Source organism: Aquarana catesbeiana, linkage group LG07 (genome assembly GCF_042186555.1).
Source record: "Aquarana catesbeiana isolate 2022-GZ linkage group LG07, ASM4218655v1, whole genome shotgun sequence".
Lineage (NCBI taxonomy): Eukaryota > Metazoa > Chordata > Amphibia > Anura > Ranidae > Aquarana > Aquarana catesbeiana.
In genome coordinates, this window is record NC_133330.1 from 138012973 (window position 1) to 138033585 (window position 20613).

Sequence of the window (20613 nt, forward strand, 5' to 3'; positions counted from 1 at the left end):
TAGCTTTTCACTTTGCAACTAAACATTATAAATTAAATTATAATGCTCATACCACTTAGACCCCTTTCACACTGGGGTGGTGCGGGCTGTTATAGCGGCATTTTTCGGCCGCTAGCAGGGAGCTTTTAACCCCCTCTAGCGGCCAAAGAAAGGGTTAATAGCACCCTTGTTGCAGCACTGCCGAATCGCTTTGCAGGCGCATCAGCAGCGCTGCCCATTCATTTCAATGGGCAGGGCGTTTCGGGAGCGGTGTATACACCACTCCCGCACCTCCCCAAAGATGCTGCTTGCAGGACTTTTTTTTCCTGTCCTGCAAGCGCACCGCCCCAGTGTGAAAGCACTAGGGCTTTCACACTGGGGTGGCTTGTGAGGTGCTTTTCAGGCGCTATTTTTAGCGCTAAAACGCCTGAAAAGTGCCCCAGTGTGAAAGGGGTCTTATAGTTGTTACTTTGCATGAAACAGTAAAGTGTATTTATACAGGACTGAATGTCCACATCATACAAAATTCAACCATGTTTCACCATACATTCACCTATGAATTATTCATTTGATTCATAAAGAGAATTGACTGTAATTTGCTGGCAGAATAACCTCTAAAATAGATTTGCCTATATCTGGATGTAAACTCTGTAAGAGCTGTAAACGGCGCCCATGTAATTATGATTAGCATTGTTGCAATTTTCAGGTTTTAAACAAATTAATTTGCCTAATTGCAAATTAGATTGGAATCTTAACCACTTCAATACAGGGCACTTTCACCCCTTCCTGCCCAGGCCAACTTTCAGCTGTAATAATTTGAATGAGAATTGCGCAGTCATGCAACACTGTATCCATATGACATTTTTATAATTTTTTTTCACACAACTAGAGCTTTCTTTTGGTGGTACTTAATTACCGCTAGGTTTTTGATTTTTTGCTAAATTAAACGAAAAAAGGCAGAACATTTTTAATTGAAAAAGCACCCTATTCTTTCTTTGTTATGACATTTTCCAAATAATCTTTCCTTATAAAATTAAGCCAAAATATATACTGCTACATTTTTTTGGTGAAAATAACCCAAATCAGTTTGTATTTTTTAGTCTGTAGGAGACTCCACAAACAATGGTATATATATCTGAAAATCGATTTATCCTGATGTATTGATGGCCTATTTATTTTCTTGAGGCCCTAAAATGCCAAGACAGTGCTAATACCCAAAATTACCTCTTTTTTCACATACTGTCACCAGTGCAGTACAGCGTCATCATATACAGTAACTGGTATGGTGGTTAGCAGGGACACTGACTGGTGACAGTATGTAAAATAAAAAATATATATTTTTTAATACTATGATTGCTTATAACAGTGAACTTCACTGTTCTAAGCAACCATTTTTTCTGAATGAAATCCATTCATTCAGTGTTTACTATTGTGATTAGTTGTGACTGGCCCTGTCTGTACCATGTGATTACTGTGACCAGAGAGATCAACAAAATACACAATGAAAGGCATGAATCAAAGCCATTCATTGTGTACAATTGCCATGTGATCTGCTGTGATTGGTCATAGTGATCACATGGTACCGACAGCAGGCCGGTACACTGATCTGTCATCTGCTGTATCCCAGCGTGTGGCAGATCACGCCAGAGCATGGCTCATGGGGCACGATCCTGGGAGGATGTCATATGGCATCAACCCAGGATAATAGGGGTCCTGCCCGGTCATCATTTTACAATAGGCTGGGTGGGAAGCAGTTAAACAGCCTCCAAACATCTTGCCCAGTCCTCCTCATACTCTATGCCTTCTGCTAGTGGGTGGGATTGAAGGCACAGAGAAATGATACTACCCAAACTATACATTTTCTGAAAGCACATGGCCAGTAGAATAAAAAGAAGGTGCTACTGATTTTTAAAGCAGCGCAATATTTGCGCAAATGTTTATCAAAACAATATTTAAATACACTAAAATCATTAATAGTGCACAACATAACATACAAAATTCCTGCTAAACTGCTACTAAAGCATCGTTCACATGTGGCATACTAAAGTGTACGCCCATGAGGGGCCATGTTTACCCACACAGGAATGCACAGGTGTTCCATGCATCCGTGTACAGGCAGTCCCATTTATGTCAAATGGGATGCAACGGCTGCACAGGCATAGCTGCTGTTCCCAATCTGACATCCGTGGGTGTGGGTACACCGCCCCGAACGCAGGCAGTGTGAGCTCAGGGACATGCATGCGGACCTATATGGATGTAAAATTGGAAACAATGGCTCTGTTCGTGCAGTTGCTACATCCCAAATGACATCAATGGGACTGCCTGCACAGAGATGCATGCCTTAGGCCCCTTTCACACAAGCACACCGATCGGATCTGCCTGTCCGTTTTTCAGGCGGGCCCAAACAGACCACCAATTGTTCTCTATAGAGAGGCTGATGTAAATGGACATGTGTCCATTTACACCCGTCTGCATCCGATCCAGTCCAGTCCGCTAAAAACAGAAGGATGGGGATCTTATTCCCCATCCATCTAGCAGATCGGATCAGATGGAACTAGACAGGCGATCCATTTCCATCCGACCACCCCATAGAGAACAGTGGGCTGTGCCTCTCTGCATCAGCGGAGTGGACACGGACCTATCATCCACTTGCTCAGTAGGGATCAGCAGAGAGATCTGCTTGACAAAGTCTACACCATGTGAAAGGGGTCTTCCCAGGAGCGGCCAGTCCATTTGGGGTGCTGCTCCTCTGCAGAGCGCCGGACTCATATGTTTGTATGAGTTTTTTTTTTTTTTTCAAGCCACACATGATTAGAACCTGAGGCTCTAATTGGCTTGAAAAAGGTTGGGCTCGGGGCGCAGAGCATTGCACCCTGAACCCACCCACTTGTGACAATAGCGAATATCCGCTATTGTCTTCCGACTTCTCCTCCTGGCCAATCAGTACGCATCAGGTTGGCTGGGAGGAGAAGCTGAACAAGCTGTGGAGGAGTGAGTGTGGGGGGAACCGTCACCGTGGAGAGGCTGAGTGCGGGTGGATCTGGGGGGTCGTACTATGTTTGTGTCATATACACACACATATACACATACACACACACACACACACACACACATATACATACACACACACAGTGGGGACGGAAAGTATTCAGACCCCCCCATTTTTCACTCTGTTATATTGTGGCCATTAAAAAAAGAAAAACTGAAATATCACATGGCCCAAGTATTCAGACCCTTTGCTGTGACACTCATATTTAACTCAGGTGCTGTCCATTTCTTCTGATCATCCTTGAGATGGTTCTACACCTTCATTTGAGTCCAGCTGTGTTTGATTATACTGATTGGACTTGATTAGGAAAGCTACACACCTGTCTATATAAGACCTGACAGCTCACAGTGCATGTCAGAGCAAATGAGAATCATGAGGTCAAAGGAACTGCCTGAAGAGCTCAGAGACAGAATTGTGGCAAGGCACAGATCTGGCCAAGGTTACTAAAAATTTCTGCTGCACTTAAGGTTCCTAAGAGCACAGTGGCCTCCATAATCCTTAAATGGAAGACGTTTAGGATGACCAGAACCCTTCCTAGAGCTGGCCATCCGGCCAAACTGAGCTATCAGGGGAGAAGAGCCTTGGTGAGAGAGGTAAAGAAGAACCCAAAGATCACTGTGGCTGAGCTCCAGAGATGCAGTCAGGAGATGGGAGAAAGTTGTAGAAAGTCAACCATCACAGCAGCCCTCCACCAGTCGGGGCTTGATGACAGAGTGGCCCGACGGAAGCCTCTCCTCAGTGCAAGACACATGAAAGCCCTCATGGAGTTTGCTAAAAAAAAAACCTGAAGGACTCCAAGATGGTGAGAAGATTCTCTGGTCTCATGAGACCAAGATAGAACTTTTTGGCCTTAATTCTAAGCAGTATGTGTGGAGAAAACCAGGCACTGCTCATCACCTGTCCAATACAGTCCCAACAGTGAAGCATGGTGGTGGCAGTATCATGCTGTGGGGGTGTTTTTCAGCTGCAGGGACAGGACGACTGGTTGCAATCGAGGGAAAGATGAATGCGGTCAAGTACAGGGATATCCTGGACGAAAGCCTTTTCCAGAGTGCTCAGGACCTCAGACTGGGCCGAAGGTTTACCTTCAAATAGGACAATGACCCTAAGCACACAGCTAAAATAACGAAGGAGTGGCTTCACAACAACTCCGTGACTGTTCTTGAATGGCCCAGCCAGAGCTCTGACTTAAACCCAATTGAGCATCTCTGGAGAGACCTAAAAATGGCTGTCCACCAACGTTTACCATCCAACCTGACAGAACTGGAGAGGATATGCAAGGAGGAATGGCAGAGGATCCCCAAATACAGGTATGAAAAACTTGTTGCATCTTTCCCAAAAAGACTTGTGGCTGTATTAGATCAAAAGGGTGCTTCTACTAAATACTGAGCAAAGGGTCTGAATACTTAGGACCATGTGATATTTCAGTTTTTCTTTTTTAATTTCTGCAAAAATGTCAACAATTCTGTGTTTTTCTGTCAATATGGGGTGCTGTGTGTACATTAATGAGGAAAAAAAAAATGAAAATGAACTTAAATGATTTTAGCAAATGGCTGCAATATAATAGAGTGAAAAATGTAAGTGGATCTGAATGTATTCTATGCATTAAGGTGAAAAACCTTTTGTGCTGCAACACCCCCCAGACCCCCCCTTTTCCTTACCTGAGCCTGATCGTTCCAAGAAGGGAAAAAACAGCAGCTCCAGTCGTTGTCTCGGGTCCTCATTGGATAAATTGATAGCAGCAGGAGCCATTGGCTACCATTGCTGTCAATCAAATCCAGTGACACGGGAGCTGGGGGGTGGGGTCCTTCTGTCTGTGTCAATGGACGCAGCAGCAGGACTTGGGAGCGTGCCTGCACGAGTCCCCCCATGAAAAGCTGCTCTCCGTGGGGGCACTTGAAAAGAGGAGGAGCCAGGAGTGTTGCGGGGGGACCCCAGAAAAGGAAGATCAGGACCACTCTGTTCAAATAAGTAAAGCTTTACAATCACTTCAAGTACCCTAAATTTGACAGTTGCTGCGTTTCACTACATTGATGACATCATGATTTCTGGGACAAAAGAAAATGCAACTGAGGCACTGTACCTGCTGATACAGTACATAGAGAACAGAGGGTGAGCTAGCAACAGAGACAAAGTCCAAGGACCTGCCACAGAGGTAAAATTCCTAGGTATGATGTGGACGGTTGTGCAAATATCCAGGTACTGTCGCTCCCTACTACCAAAAAGGAGGCACAGAAGTTCATAGGAGTTGTGGGATTCTGGAGACTGTTAACACATCTTGGGCTGATCCTGAGGCATATATACAATGTCACCAGGAAAAAGATTTTTGGTCCAAACAACTTACAGTAGAACAGAAGAGATACAAGCCACTAGAAGTACCTGTTTGGAGCCTACATAGCACTTCAACATGTAGAGACCATTACAGGAAAGGATACAGTCACTATCCATACTGCATTGCCAATAGCAGGACGGGTGAGAGATAATGGACTGACCACTAGGGCAGCTGTAGCCTGAACCAGACACTGATAACATGGAAGTGGTACCTTCAAGAAAGAGGGAGTATTGCAGCTGGGGATGTCAGAGGCATTTCAAAACAGTTGGCAGGGCTTGATACTTTCACTAGCACCCAGCCAGAAGAAGAAATTCCTGTGCTGCAGTCATCCCCCATTCAAGAGGCTCCACCCTTTGAGTCTCTGTCAAAAGACATGAAGGAGTCAGCGTGGTTCACTGATGGTTCAGCCATAGTCACCTCGTCTGGGTGTAAATGGACAGCAGCAGCCTACAACCCGAGTACAAAGTCCTGTAGGAGACCGGAATTGGAGGATCCAGTCAGTTGAGTGTTGAAAGCTGTAGCGATGACTCTTCAGGAGGATTCTTCTTCCCATGTCACTAGCTTACACTGACAGCTGGGCAGTTTTTAAAGGACTGACAACTTGGATGCCCATGTGGAAGTCCAATGGATGATTCATGGAAAGGTGGTGTGGGAAGGCAAGGAAGTCTGGGACTACATCCGGAAGGAAGCTCACTCCCGAACCATAAAAGTGGGGCGTGTTGACGCACATGTGCTCCCAGACTTTGATTAATATAACAGTGGCAGGTGAAATTGCAAAAGTGAAAGCAGTTGTGCCAATTGATACTGACTTGATGAACTTGGTGACAAGCAATCTGGACATGTGGGGCAGAAAGCAACATATGAATGGGCACAGCAGAGAGGATTGCCCATATCCATGGACATGATAAAGACTGTACTAGGGAACAGTACAGTGTGTGGAGAAGTGAGACAATGGCCATTGCAAAAGTACTCCACCGGGTCCATTAAGAGGGGCGGGAGGGCCTGCGGAGATCTGGCAGATTGACTTCATCGGTCTCCTACCCCAGGCAAACAATGGGCTGAAGTATTGTTACACTGCAGTGGACACCTATTCAAGACTTTTACTTGTTCATCCTTGAAAACGTGCAGATCAAGCCGCAATGCTTCAACTGCTCCAGAAACTTGTAGTTGCTTATGGTTGTCCCAAACAAGTCTAAAGTGATACCGGCTCACACTTCATCAGATCAAAAGTACAACAGTGGGCCCAAAATTCTGGAGTGCACTGGTTGTGCCACATCCCATACCATCCACAGGCAGCTGGTTTGATTGAAAGATACAACGGGCTATTGAAGGACCAGATATGCAAGCTTACACTCACATATACACTATAGGGGTGGGATTGGGTACTCACACAGGCAGTCATGTTAAATTCTAGGCCAATATGAGAGTATGGTGGGGGTTTGGGCACAGATTCCACAGCTGGAGTGCAGAGTTCAGTATTTACACAAGGTCTCAGAAAGAGCAGGGCTAAAAGAGGAACTGCAGTCTGCTCACAAAATTTGTAATAAAAACATGTTTGTCATTTGGAAGCTTCCCTCCAACCACTTTGCATATTATTTTATATATACTGTGATTTTGTACTTGCCAAATATGCTGCAGAAATCTACCTCCACTAAGTCTGGCTGCATCCACTGTGGGCACAATGTGTTGCGTTCGATATATTATATATATAAAATTTATGACTTTATCAGACTAGTTTTTAAAAACAACATGTTTAGATAGAAACAGAAACCAGGTTACTGATGAGTTTGTTTGAGGATGCTTCTCAAACTAATGCCTTGGTAATACAGGCTGTCCTCAAACAATGGGAACTGTTGACAGTTGGAGAAATCTGTTAAGGTAAAAAAGTTTGAAACTGTTGTCGGTAACTATGGTTAACAACCTGACATACAAAAGGGTTGTCAGGCATAAGCTGGATGGGACTCTCATCATGCCTTAAGACCAAAGAGGGAAAGTCTGTAACCAGCCAGAAGATACAAAAAGATGCGTGCGCCTGATTCTCCAGAAACTGCTTAACCACTTGCCGACCGCCTAACGACGATATACGTCGGCAGAATGGCACGGGCAGGCAAAATCACGTACCTGGTACGCGATTGCCTTCCCGCGGGCGGGAGGTCCGATCGAACCCCCCCGGTGCCCGAGGCGGTCGGCTTTGGTCTGGCAGCGATCAGAGATGAGGGGGAGGCCATCCATTCGTGGCCCCCCCCTCGCGATCGCTCCCAGCCAATCGGAATGTTCCCCTGCCTCAGTGTAGTACACAGAGGCAGAGGAAATGATGTCATCTCTCCTCGGCTCAGCAGTTTCCATTCCGGCGCCGAGGAGAGAAGACTGTAATGTGAGTGCACAACACTACACATCACAGTAGAACATGCCAGGCACACTTTACACCCCCCTTTACCCCCCGATCACCCCCCCCCATCACACTGACACCAAGCAGTTTTTTGTTTCTTGGTTTTTTTTTTCTGATTACTGCATGGTGTCAGTTTGTGACAGTTAGTGTGGTAGGGCAGTTAGTGTTAGCCCCCTTTAGGTCTAGGGTACCCCGCTAACCCCCCCTAATAAAGTTTTAACCCCTTGATCACCCCCCGTCGCCAGTGTCACTAAGCGATCATTTTTCTGATTGCTGTATTAGTGTCACTGGTGACGCTAGTAAGGGAGGTAAATATTTAGGTTCGCCGTCAGTGTTTTATAGCGACAGGGACCCCCATATACTACCTAATAAATGTTTTAACCCCTTGATTGCCCCCTAGTTAACCCTTTCACCACTGATCACCGTATAAGTGTTACGGGTGACGCTGGTTAGTTCGTTTATTTTTTATAGTGTCAGAGCACCCGCCATTTATTACCGAATAAAGGTTTAGCCCCCTGATCGCCCGGCGGTGATATGCGTTGCCCCAGGCAGCGTCAGGTTAACGCCAGTACCGCTAACACTCACGCATGCAGCATACACCTCCCTTAGTGGTATAGTATCTGAACGGATCAATATCTGATCCGATCAGATCTATACTAGCGTCCCCAGCAGTTTAGGGTTCCCAAAAATGCAGTGTTAGCGGGATCAGCCCAGATACCTGCTAGCACCTGCGTTTTGCCCCTTCGCCCGGCCCAGCCCACCCAAGTGCAGTATCGATCGATCACTGTCACAAAACACTAAACGCATAGCTGCAGCATTCGCAGAGTTAGGCCTGATCCCTGCGATCGCTAACAGTTTTTTTGGTAGCGTTTTGGTGAACTGGCAAGCACCAGCGGCCTAGTACACCCCGATCGTAGTCAAACCAGCACTGCAGTAACACTTGGTGACGTGGCGAGTCCCATAAGTGCAGTTCAAGCTGGTGAGGTGGCAAGCACAAGTAGTGCCCCGCTGCCACCAAGAAAACAAACAGTCCCGTCGTGCCCATAGTGCCCTTCCTGCTGCATTCGCCAATCCTAATTGGGAACCCACCACTTCTGCAGCGCCCGTACTTCCCCCATTCACATCCCCAACCAAATGCAGTCAGCTGCATGAGAGGCATTTTCCTTATATCCTCCCGAGTACCCCTACCCAACGAACACCCCCAAAAAAGATGTCGTGTCTGCAGCAAGCGTGGATATAGGCGTGACACCCGCTATTATTTTCCCCCCTGTCCTGACAATCCTGGTCTTTGCATTGGTGAATGTTTTGAACGCTACCATGCACTAGTTGAGTATTAGCGTAGGGTACAGCATTGCACAGACTAGGCATACTTTCACAGGGTCTCCCAAGATGGTATTTTGAGAGACCCGAACCTGGAACCGCTTACAGTTATAAAAGTTAGTTACAAAAAAAAAGTGTAAAAAAAAAAAAATATATGAAATAAAAAAAAAATAGTTGTCGTTTTATTGTTCTCTCTCTCTCTATTCTCTCCCTATTGTTCTGCTCTTTTTTACTGTATTCTATTCTGCAATGTTTTATTGTTATTATGTTTTATCATGTTTGCTTTTCAGGTATGCAATTTTTTATACTTTACCATTTACTGTGCTTTATTGTTAACCATTTTTTTGTCTTCAGGTACGCCATTCACGACTTTGAATGGTTATACCAGAATGATGCCTGCAGGTTTAGGTATCATCTTGGTATCATTCTTTTCAGCCAGCGGTCGGCTTTCATGTAAAAGCAATCCTAGCAGCTAATTAGCCTCTAGACTGCTTTTACAAGCAGTGGGAGGGAATGCCCCCCCCACCGTCTTCCGTGTTTTTCTCTGGCTCTCCTTTCTCAACAGGGAACCTGAGAATGCAGCCGGTGATTCAGCCAGCTGACCAGAGAGCTGATCAGAGACCAGAGTGGCTCCAAACATCTCTATGGCCTAAGAAACCGGAAGCTACGAACATTTTATGACTTAGATTTCGCTGGATGTAAACAGTGCCATTGGGAAAGCATTTTATCACACCGATCTTGGTGTGGTCAGATGCTTTGAGGGCAGAGGAGAGATCTAAGGTCTAATAGACCCCAATTTTTTCAAAAAAAGAGTACCTGTCACTACCTATTGCTATCATAGGGGATATTTACATTCCCTGAGATAACAATAAAAATGATTAAAAAAAAATGAAAGGAACAGTTTAAAAATAAGATAAAAAAGCAAAAAAATAATAAAGAAAAAAAAAATAAAAAAAAAAAAAAGCACCCCTGTCCCGCACTAAGACGAACACACGCGTCGGTCTGGCGTCAAATGTAAACAGCAATTGCAGCATGCATGTGAGGTATCACCGCGAAGGTCAGATCGAGGGCAGTAATTTTAGCTGTAGACCTCTGTAAATCTAAAGTGGTAACCTGTAAAGGCTTTAAAAAATGTATTTATTTTGTTGCCACTGCACGTTTGTGCGCAATTTTAAAGCATGTCATGTTTGGTATCCATGAACTCGGCATAAGATCATCTTTTTTATTTCATCAAACATTTGGGCAATATAGTGTGTTTTAGTGCATTAAAATTTAAAAAAGTGTGTTTTTTCCCCAAAAAATGCGTTTGAAAAATCGCTGCGCAAATACTGTTTGAAAAAAAATGAAACACCCACCATTTTAATCTGTAGGGCATTTGCTTTAAAAAAAAATATATAATGTTTGGGGGTTCAAAGTAATTTTCTTGCAAAAAAAATAATATTTTCATGTAAACAAAAAGTGTCAGAAAGGGCTTTGTCTTCAAGTGGTTAGAAGAGTGGGTGATGTGTGACATAAGCTTCTAAATGTTGTGCATAAAATGCCAGGACAGTTCAAAACCCCCCCAAATGACCCCATTTTGGAAAGTAGACACCCCAAGCTATTTGCTGAGAGGCATGTCGAGTCCATGGAATATTTTATATTGCGACACAAGTTTCGGGAAAGAGACACATTTTTTTTTTTTGCACAAAGTTGTCACTAAATGATATATTGCTCAAACATGCCATGGGAATATGTGAAATTACACCCCAAAATAAATTCTGTTGCTTCTCCCGAGTACGGGAATACCACATGTGTGAGACTTTTTGGGAGCCTAGCCGCGTACGGGACCCAGAAAACCAAGCACCGCCTTCAGGCTTTCTAAGGGCGTAAATTTTTGATTTCACTCTTCTCTGCCTATCACAGTTTCGGAGGCCACGGAATGCCCAGGTGGCACAACCCCCCCCCCAAATGACCCCATTTTGGAAAGTAGACACCACAAGCTATTTGCTGAGAGGTATAGTGAATATTTTGCAGACCTCACTTTTTGTCACAAAGTTTTGAAAATTGAAAAAAGAAAAAAAAAAAATGTTTTCTTGTCTTTCTTCATTTTCAAAAACAAATGAGAGCAGCAAAATACTCATCATGCCTCTCAGCAAATAGCTTGAGGTGTCTACTTTCCAAAATGGGGTCATTTGGGGGGATTTTGTGCCACCTGGGCATTCCATGGCCTCCAAAACTGTGATAGGCAGTGAAGAGTGAAATCAAAAATTTACACCCTTAGAAATCCTGAAGGCAGTGATTGGTTTTCGGGGTCCCGTACGCGGCTAGGCTCCCAAAAAGTCCCACACATGTGGAATCCCCATACTCAGAGGCAGCTAAATGTATTTTGGGGTGCAATTCCACATATGCCCGTGGCCTGAGTGAGCAATATATCATTCAGTGACAACTTTGTGCAAAAAAAAAAAAAAAAGTGTCACTTTCCCGCAACTTGTGTCAAAATATAAAATATTCCATGGACTTAACATGCCTCAAAGCAAATAGCTTGGGGTGTCTACTTTCCAAAATGGGGTCATTGGGGGGGGGGGGTTTGTGCCACCTGGGCATTTTATGGCCTTCAAAACTGATAGGTAGTGAGGAGTAAAATCAAAAATTTACGCCCTTAGAAATCCTGGAGGCAGTGATTGGTTTTCGGGGCCCCGCACGCGGCTAGGCTCCCAAAAAGTCCCACACATGTGGTATCCCCGTACTCAGGAGAAGCAGCTGAATATATTTTGGGGTGCAATTCCACATATGCCCATGGCCTGTGTGAGCAATATATCATTTAGTGACAACTTTTTATAATTTTTTTTTTTTTTGTCATTATTCAATCACTTGGGACAAAAAAAATAATATTCAATGGGCTCAACATGCCTCTCAGCAATTTCCTTGGGGTGTCTACTTTCCAAAATGGGGTCATTTGGGGGGGTTTTGTACCACCCTGCCATTTTAGCACCTCAAGAAATGACATAGGCAGTCATAAACTAAAAGCTGTGTAAATTCCAGAAAATGTACCCTAGTTTGTAGACGCTATAACTTTTGCGCAAACCAATAAATATACGTTTATTGACATTTTTTTAACCAAAGACATGTGGCCGAATACATTTTGGCCTAAATGTATGACTAAAATTGAGTTTATTGGATTTTTTTTATAACAAAAAGTATAAATTATCATTTTTTTTCAAAATTTTCGGTCTTTTTCCGTTTATAGCGCAAAAAATAAAAACAGCAGAGGTGATCAAATACCATCAAAAGAAAGCTCTATTTGTGGGAAGAAAAGGACGTAAATTTTGTTTGGGTACAGCATTGCATGACCGCGCAATTAGCAGTTAAAGCAACGCAGTGCCAAATTGTAAAAAGTGCTCTGGTCAGGAAGGGGGTAAATCCTTCCGGGGCTGAAGTGGTTAAAGAGGAAATAAACCCTGATGGGTTTTACTTCCTCTTTTGTTCCCTGCAAAGTAAAAGCATAATGGGCTAGTATGCATCGCCACTGCAAACGAATCCCGCAATGTCCCCGATGTCCCGACTGGTGGCCGCCTCCATCTTCACACCTCTTCCTTCCGGGGCCATGAACTCTGGCTCTGTGACTGACAAGAGTCACGTGACATCACTCCCGCGCATGCGCACGGGAGCTGATGGTCACGGCATGGGCCCTTTACAAACGGCACGATTGTGCCCTTTCTTCAGTGCGTGTGTACCGATGACGTTGGCACAAGCATATATGGTAAATACCTCCTAATATTAGGCAAATAAAAAAAAAAAAACACGTGCTAGTGTACCAGCATCATTAAATTATATAAACAAAGCAGCAGCTTGAAGTGACATACACATAATAGATAGGAAATGAGAGAAGCTGTGCTAAATAGTCCCAAATATTGCAGGAAAATCCTCATTGAAATGGCATGTTATTGATCAACATATAGGATGGAATAAATCCTCTTCCCAGTGGCACCACAGTGATTCAAACCATAGAGTGCCCCGCCACCTTAAGAAAAATCTGCTTACCGGATGGCAAGCAAAAAAAGGCATGTGGCTATAGCCCAGCCAAGGCTTTTAACTTGCACAGACTATATCTGGTCGAGTATCACAGGATGAATGGCTGTAGGTCTCCTAAGCCCTGACATCATTATAGAGTCCGTGACTGTTACACTCAGCAAATGACCCAGAAAAAAAAAAACTGACCATATAGTGTAATACAGTCTATTTAGTACACTAGCGCTTTTTTTTTTTTTTTTTTTTTAATAATGTTCAATTTTGATATGTTTACTGCAGCTTGTGTGATTGTTTGAATACATTTAATAGTGATTGTTTGATTATATCTTTGATTATATCTAGAAGTGCCCATAGGAATATGGACATTTTTTAATTTAAAGCCACTAAAGTGGTAAATGTAGATGGTGTCTTTGAGCTCTACAAAGAGGAAGAAGGTGACCTAGGGGGGATATTTATGAGGCTAAATAACCTTATGGTCTCTGAAACCCTCACAAAATGGGATACAGCCTACCTTGAGACCTATATTAAGAACTCAATGGTCCCGAGGAGTCTAAGGTGGGAAGTTGGCACCCAAAAGGGTGACACCGAGCTGGAGGAATGGTACAACTATTTTAATAAGGCAGGAGTTGCATTTCTCTGCTTTTTGGTTGACAGGAAATCCAAGAAATTGGCAAGACTTGATGAGGAGATTAAAACTATTAAGGACAAACTTAGCCCTATTAACCACATGCCGACCAGCTGCCGCAGTTGCACTGCGGCAGAACGGCACGGCTGGGCGAAACAACATTATGTAACGTCGCTTCACCCTGTGGCCACTAGGAGGTGCGCACCTCCCGCTTACCCCCGAGTCGATGTGAGTGCCAAGCGGTCTCGATCACCGCCGGGCTCCTGCGATCGCCGCTGAGACACAGAGAACCCGAACTGTGTGTGTAAACACAGTTTCGGGTGCTCTGAGGAGAGAAGCAACAGACTGTCTGTTCATACAGAGTATTAACAGCGATCTGTTATCTTCCCTGCACAGTCCCCTTCCCTCTTAAGTTAGAACACAAATTAGGACACACTTAACCCTAAATAGAAATAGAGGGCTGTAATATCGGTGAAGAAAAAGGGATACTACTGGAGGTACTTCCCTAAAGTCGGACTTTATAGGCCAGGAAACAATGGAGAAGGAAACAATATAAATAAATCATCACATTTATTGAAAAAATACAAAAATATAAACATAATTGTTGAGAAGAGTAAAAAACATACATATGCATTTATGCAATTTGTACAGTGAGCCCTTGTGTGTCTACGAGTTTCGCCGTTAGGCTTCTTCAGGACACGACCAAGGTTCAAAGACGCAACAGATAAGAGAACAAATCTCATTACCTGAAATGAGATACATTGCCATTAAAATCAAAACTATTGCACAATCATAGAACAGCATGGTATTGTTTAAAAAGCATATGTTGAATCACTCAGGGGAAACATATCAAGGACGAGCAACAAAAGGGTGCACCTTAAGTTGGAGTACGTTGTGATATATACCCGCAGCCTGGATAGGCGATGGGTTTCCAAACTATGAGAAATCAAATGTGATGGATTTCAGTAAGTATACCACTAAAAGGACATATGGCACAGCGAAGATATATATGGAGAGCAAATACTTACTCCAAACATGTATAGGGTCAGCTGAGCAATACTATAAGGTCCGACATATATACAGGAAACAGACCCTTATTGGGACTCAGCAATGCTCATAGCTAATAAAGCCTGAAATAACACGCTGTGCCTATAAACAGAAGATATAAAGGTGTAAATTAAAAATCTTTGATGACAACCCAGATGCTTACACAGAAGAGAGAGTAGTGGGTAGTACTTACATGGAGGATATAGTAAGAAAACGTGCCCCTGGGAGACAGCCGGGCGCTGCACAACAAGCCCACATACAGAGGAGCATTATTTATACTGGTAAGTAAGGTCTCAGCAGACGAAGGGAATTATGGGCATTGTAGGCAGTGGGGAAGGTGAGACCTTGTGTGCATGCGCATTCCGGGCACCGCACAATGAAAGCGAGTTATGAGCATTGTAGGCGGTGGGACGAGACCTAACACGCTGTGCGCAAACCTGCCACCTCATACAAGCAAAGAGAGAGCTACGAATACAACAGGCCGCGCAGCGAGTGGGACCCCACTCCTTCTGCGCATGTGCAGGATATAAGAAACGCATTATGGGGTTTGTAGGCAGAGTACCAGACAGGCAACTACATTGAATCCGCACCAATGAGCATCCCCATTTAGTAGAGGAACTCACAGGAGCGGATTGGTGGTCGCTGTAGAGCAAAACGCCATTATAAATGCCTATCTGGAATAATATGCAGGAAAACATGAACAAATGAATAAAACTATGTAGTATAAATTGGTACAACAAAATGCATCATCCTTAAGTCCCCTGAGTGTGCAACACAAGACAGATAAAAACAAAACAGGTATACATATGAACATTTAAACGTATAAATAAATTGTAAGGATGGTTACCATTGTTTACAAATAATCAGAAATGAGTAACATTCGAATATAAAGAAAAATACAAATTCCTAAATAATCATACCAACTGTATACCCTGTGGTATCCCATTGACGCATTTGTGGGGCCCATATTCCATTGACTAAATATGCACTGTGAATGACATAGATTTTAAATATAAATATATACAATAATTATAGACAAAAAAGCTATATCGGGAGGCAGATAATATCATGGAGCAACCGAGGGAAGACTAAAGGGAGGGGGAAGCAGGATATATGCAAATGCAAAGCAACAAGTTAACCTGATTGGTCATTATTACAGAAAGGGTCTCATCTTGTCGTTCAAGCCTGGATACACGGTGGCCCGTAATTTATGTATCCATTCAGTTTCCCGTTGGAGTACTCTTCTATCAAAGTTACCTCCACGGGGATCTACGTGAATGACATCAAGAGCAGCGAATTTGAAAACCATGGGGTTATATTTGTGTTTAAAAGCTATATGATAGCCCATAGTGGTATTCAGAAGACCACTAGTGGCATTGTATTCATGATCTTTAATCCTTCTCCAAAATGGCCTGATAGTTTTGCCAGCGTAGAATGCTCCACATTGGCAAAACATTATATAAATGACTCCTTGAGTTTGACAGGTGATGTGATGTCGTAAAACATGAATGCGGGCATTTGGGAGAGGAAAAGGTGGTCCCACCAATAATAGATCGCAAAAATCACACATACCCCATTGAAATAAGCCTGGTGGACCTTGTATTAGTTTTGCAATAATGGCTCCGCACTAAACAGTCTCTGACGGATCTTACTCGTCGATAAGTGATTTCAGGCTTGGGCCCGATATATTTGGTCAAAGTGGGATCTGCCAGTAGGATGTGCCAATGTTTTTGAATTACCGACCGTATTAACTGATGTTGATCAGAATAGGTGGTTATGAATCTTACTCTGTCGGAATCAGTTTGTTTGGGTCCTGGAAAGAGAATAGTACTCCCCGATCTAGCCACAGCTTTTTTAAAAGCTTTTTTAAGGCTGGTTTTTCTGTATCCCCTGGCCAAAAGGGGTTCATATAGGAGGTCTGCCTCCCGCCTGAAGTCAGAATCCCTAGAATAATTGCGTTTAAGGCGCAGGTATTGGCTAAAGGGGATACTTTGAATGAGGGGCTGGGGATGTGCACTTAGCGCGTGCAAAATTGTATTACCCGCAGTGGGTTTCCGATATGACGACGTACTGATCAGGCCATCCATAGTGATATTGTAAGTGATATCCAAATATGCAATAGTGGTGAGACTTGACTGCATAGTGAATTTTAAATTATAGTCATTATGACTTAAAATGGCCATAAACTCATTAAGCGCTTCTGGTGGTCCCACCCATAGCACCAAAATGTCGTCTATGTAGCGGAGCCACCCCAGCACGTAAGAGAAAAAGTTTGATTGCCCCTCGTTGGCAAACAGATCCCGTTCCCACCCCCCCCCGGGTACAGGTTCGCATAAGAGGGTGCGTAAAACGTACCCATAGCGACTCCCTGTACCTGGAGGAAGTGGGATCCGTCAAAGGAAAATGTTCTTTGTAAGAATATTTATATGTGAACTCCTTAATGTAGGTTTTTTTTATACGATACAAATATTCACTATACTGTGTAAATCTTAACCCCAAACCCTCTTCCTTCTCTCCCTTTTATATTTATTTTTGTTGACTAACTCTATTTAACTGCAAGTGACATTCTATTATGGCGGACTTTGCAGGAAACAATTGGGAGGGTTTTATGCTGGACATCAAACAAACATGTTCCTCTATGAAAAGTAGCAATGTTGCAATGGAAAGTTTTTCAAAAACTGTTACAAACATTCGAACGCAAAGCCAGTCTATTGTGGCACATTATATACTTCGAACAATACATCGCGGAGGATTTGAACCCAAAGGGTCTTAGATACAGGTCTTCCCAAATATTTGGGCCACTGACTTGGATTTTAGGACCTGATGGGAACGTAACCTCCACGATTGTTCTAAAAAAAAAATGATGGAATTAATGATAGAATACTACATGCAGGAATTGAAATTGGTAGATTGTGAGATAAAACGAATATATGATGAAAACACCATAGTGCTAAACAATTCTGCTTTTGCAGCCTATGGACATACGCTTAAAGGAACACATTCAAAGCTTTATGAAAGATCTGCTACTTAAGAAAGAGGACAAACTCTCACGAGACAAATTAGCCTTTGCAAGAAAGTATGCGTACAATTGGCCACAGACTAATGGCCAACGAGGTAATCGTAAGTATGCAAATGCACAAAGAAATATTAAAAAAAATCAAAGGATAGAGCAAGCGACTCAGACTCTTCTGCTAACTCTTATCTCACAAAGTTCTAGGACATCTGATCGGGGACGACAAAGAGGTTGAGGCTCAAGAAAAAGAACACAAACTGGTGGAGGGTAGCAAACAGGTACAGACAAAAAAAGAGCACTGGGTGAGCTTAATCCCTCAGCAGACAATAAGAATGCATTACATACTGACTCCACCCTTATGGTGAATAGAGGGGTTTCTATGTTTCCTAATCAAACACCGGGTGCTTCTTCTGACACTTCTTCTATCATTACGTCGGTGACTCCTAAAGCAGAACTTGACACTCGACTACAAATTATAGACTGTGCAAAAACTTTTGCCCTTTTGAGACCCGCTAGTACAGCGGCAGCCGGGGCAATCCAAAAGGATTCAAAGAAATGACGTATAGATCAATTCTTCCCTACGGTTAAAACACAGCCATCTGATACGAACCCTAATATTTTGCCTCCAAATTCTGCGGTGAATACATCAACAATAGAAAACTCTGTTAACAGAGTCTATAAGAGAAAGTTGCAAACTAGAGGTCATAAATTTGTCATCCTATCCTTTAAATACTATAGAACATGAGCTACTTCAGCTCAGTCTTAGTTTCTGCCCCAACTCCCTACCAAGCAAATTTGAGATCATCAAGGATCTCTATTTGTTTGCTAGGAAACTCACCTTTAAATTTATGTATTACAATGACAGACGTGGTAAACAAGCTGAAATCTCTCACCAGGAGATCTGGAAAGATTTCTCTGTTGCTGAGTTTAGAGCTCTAAAAAATCTAGTGTTGCTACTAAAAGAAAATGATCCTAGTAAAACACAGGATACCCCTGAATCCGAAGAGGCCTTAGGTCGGCAAATTCAAACATCATTATATCAAAAGGATATAAAATCACTAGGGGAGGCGGTAAAGAAAAAATCGAATACATAAAATATGATGCGCTAGAGTGTGCTAACCGTGCCCTAATCCCGGCACAAAGAGATACAGCACATATACAACAGAGTGTAAAGATGTCTAACCCCAATATGTGCTATATCCCACAAGGTAAACAAACAATGTGCACAAATAAACTGTGCAATAGGCATATGAAATAATAATGGTAATATCAATAAACATGCTCCAAAATAAATGAGTGCAAAACAGGTGCTAAAAGGTGCAATAGACATATAAAGTAATAGTAATAAGGTAAATATTGTTACTTCATAAATAATTCATATATGCAAACAAATACTGAAATGCTGACATGTGCCAGCCAAAAAGTGCAAAGTGTCACACAATACATATACTTAATCGTCCATCATGAACTAGACATATATTAAACACAAAAGTCCTTAATAAAAGTGATGACAACTGTGCTTCAGTGATGATGTATTCAAACATGCTGCAATTCCATGTGCCAAAGATCATGCGATGGTGAAACAAAAGGTGACCCCCCAAGGTAAAGCGCTCACCTTAGGGAATGTGCCTAAGTCTCTAGACAGAGTCAGGAAACGCTCTTGAGTCACCCAGGGCTCAGTGTGGATCACAGGAAAACAGGCTCCAGCATAGGCTCAAACCATAAGCAAAAAGAGAAAGGAACCATATAGCGTGATAACGTTTAAAATATTTTATTACAAGGTCAGATAAAAAACTCTCCCCCAGAAGGGGGTACTCACATTTTGAGGGTGCGTCAGTGCACCACTCTAAAGAGGCATATAACCTGGACATAACAGTGAGGTAATGGATGTATCAGTGAGGTCACAATCCCCCTGATGATGACACGTATGCCCTGTGTCGAAGACGCGTAGGGGAGGGGCCAGGACGGAGTGTTAGGCAGCAGCAGCTGTCTGTGCTGGGAAGGTCTCCATAACCTCACTGATACATCCATTACCTCACTGTTATATCCAGGTTATATGCCTCTTTAGAGTGGTGCACTGACGCACCCTCAAAATGTGAGTACCCCCTTCTGGGGGAGAGTTTTTTATCTGACCTTGTAATAAAATATTTTGAACGTTATCACACTATATGGTTCTCCTTTCTCTTTTTGCTTATGGTTTGAACCTAAGCTGGAGCCTGTCTTCCTGTGATCCACACTGAGCCCTGGGTGGCTCAAGAGCTTTTCCTGACTTTGTCTAGTGACTTAGTCACATTCCCTAAGGTGAGCGCTTTACCTTGGGGGGGTTACCTTTTGTTTCACCATCACATGATCTGTGGCACATGGAATTGCAGCACGTTTGAATACATCATCACTGAAGCACAGTTGTCATCACTTTTATTAACCACTTGCCGACCGCCTCATGACAATGTAAGTCGGTAGAATGGCACGGGCAGGCAGAATCACGTACATGTATGTGATCTGCCTCCCACGGGCGGGGGGTCCGATCGGACCCCCCCCCCCGATGCCCGAGACGGTCGGCTTGTGTCTGGGAGCAATGAGAGGTGAGGGGGAGGCCATCCATTCGTGGCCCCCCCCCTCGCGATCGCTCCCAGCCAATGAGGATCTTCCTCTGCCTCTGTAATGTAAACAGACAGAGGAAGTGATGTAATCTCTCCTCGAGCCGGTCTTTTTTGTTCCGGCGCCGAGGAGAGAAGACATCAAGTAAGTGCAGCAACACTACACGTTCAGTAGAACAGGCAGGCACACTTTTCACCCCCCGGTCACCCCCTGATCACCCCCCTGTCACACTGACACCAATAGCAGTTTTTTT

At 43.4% G+C, this 20613-nt stretch overlaps 1 protein-coding gene across 6 annotated transcripts in view; it reads right to left on the reverse strand.

Annotated features, from left to right (window-relative positions):
* IFT56 (intraflagellar transport 56) overlaps positions 1 to 20613 on the reverse strand; it is a 1103321-nt gene that overhangs the window by 507195 nt on the left and 575513 nt on the right. The gene's annotated exons all lie outside the window — the stretch shown is intronic.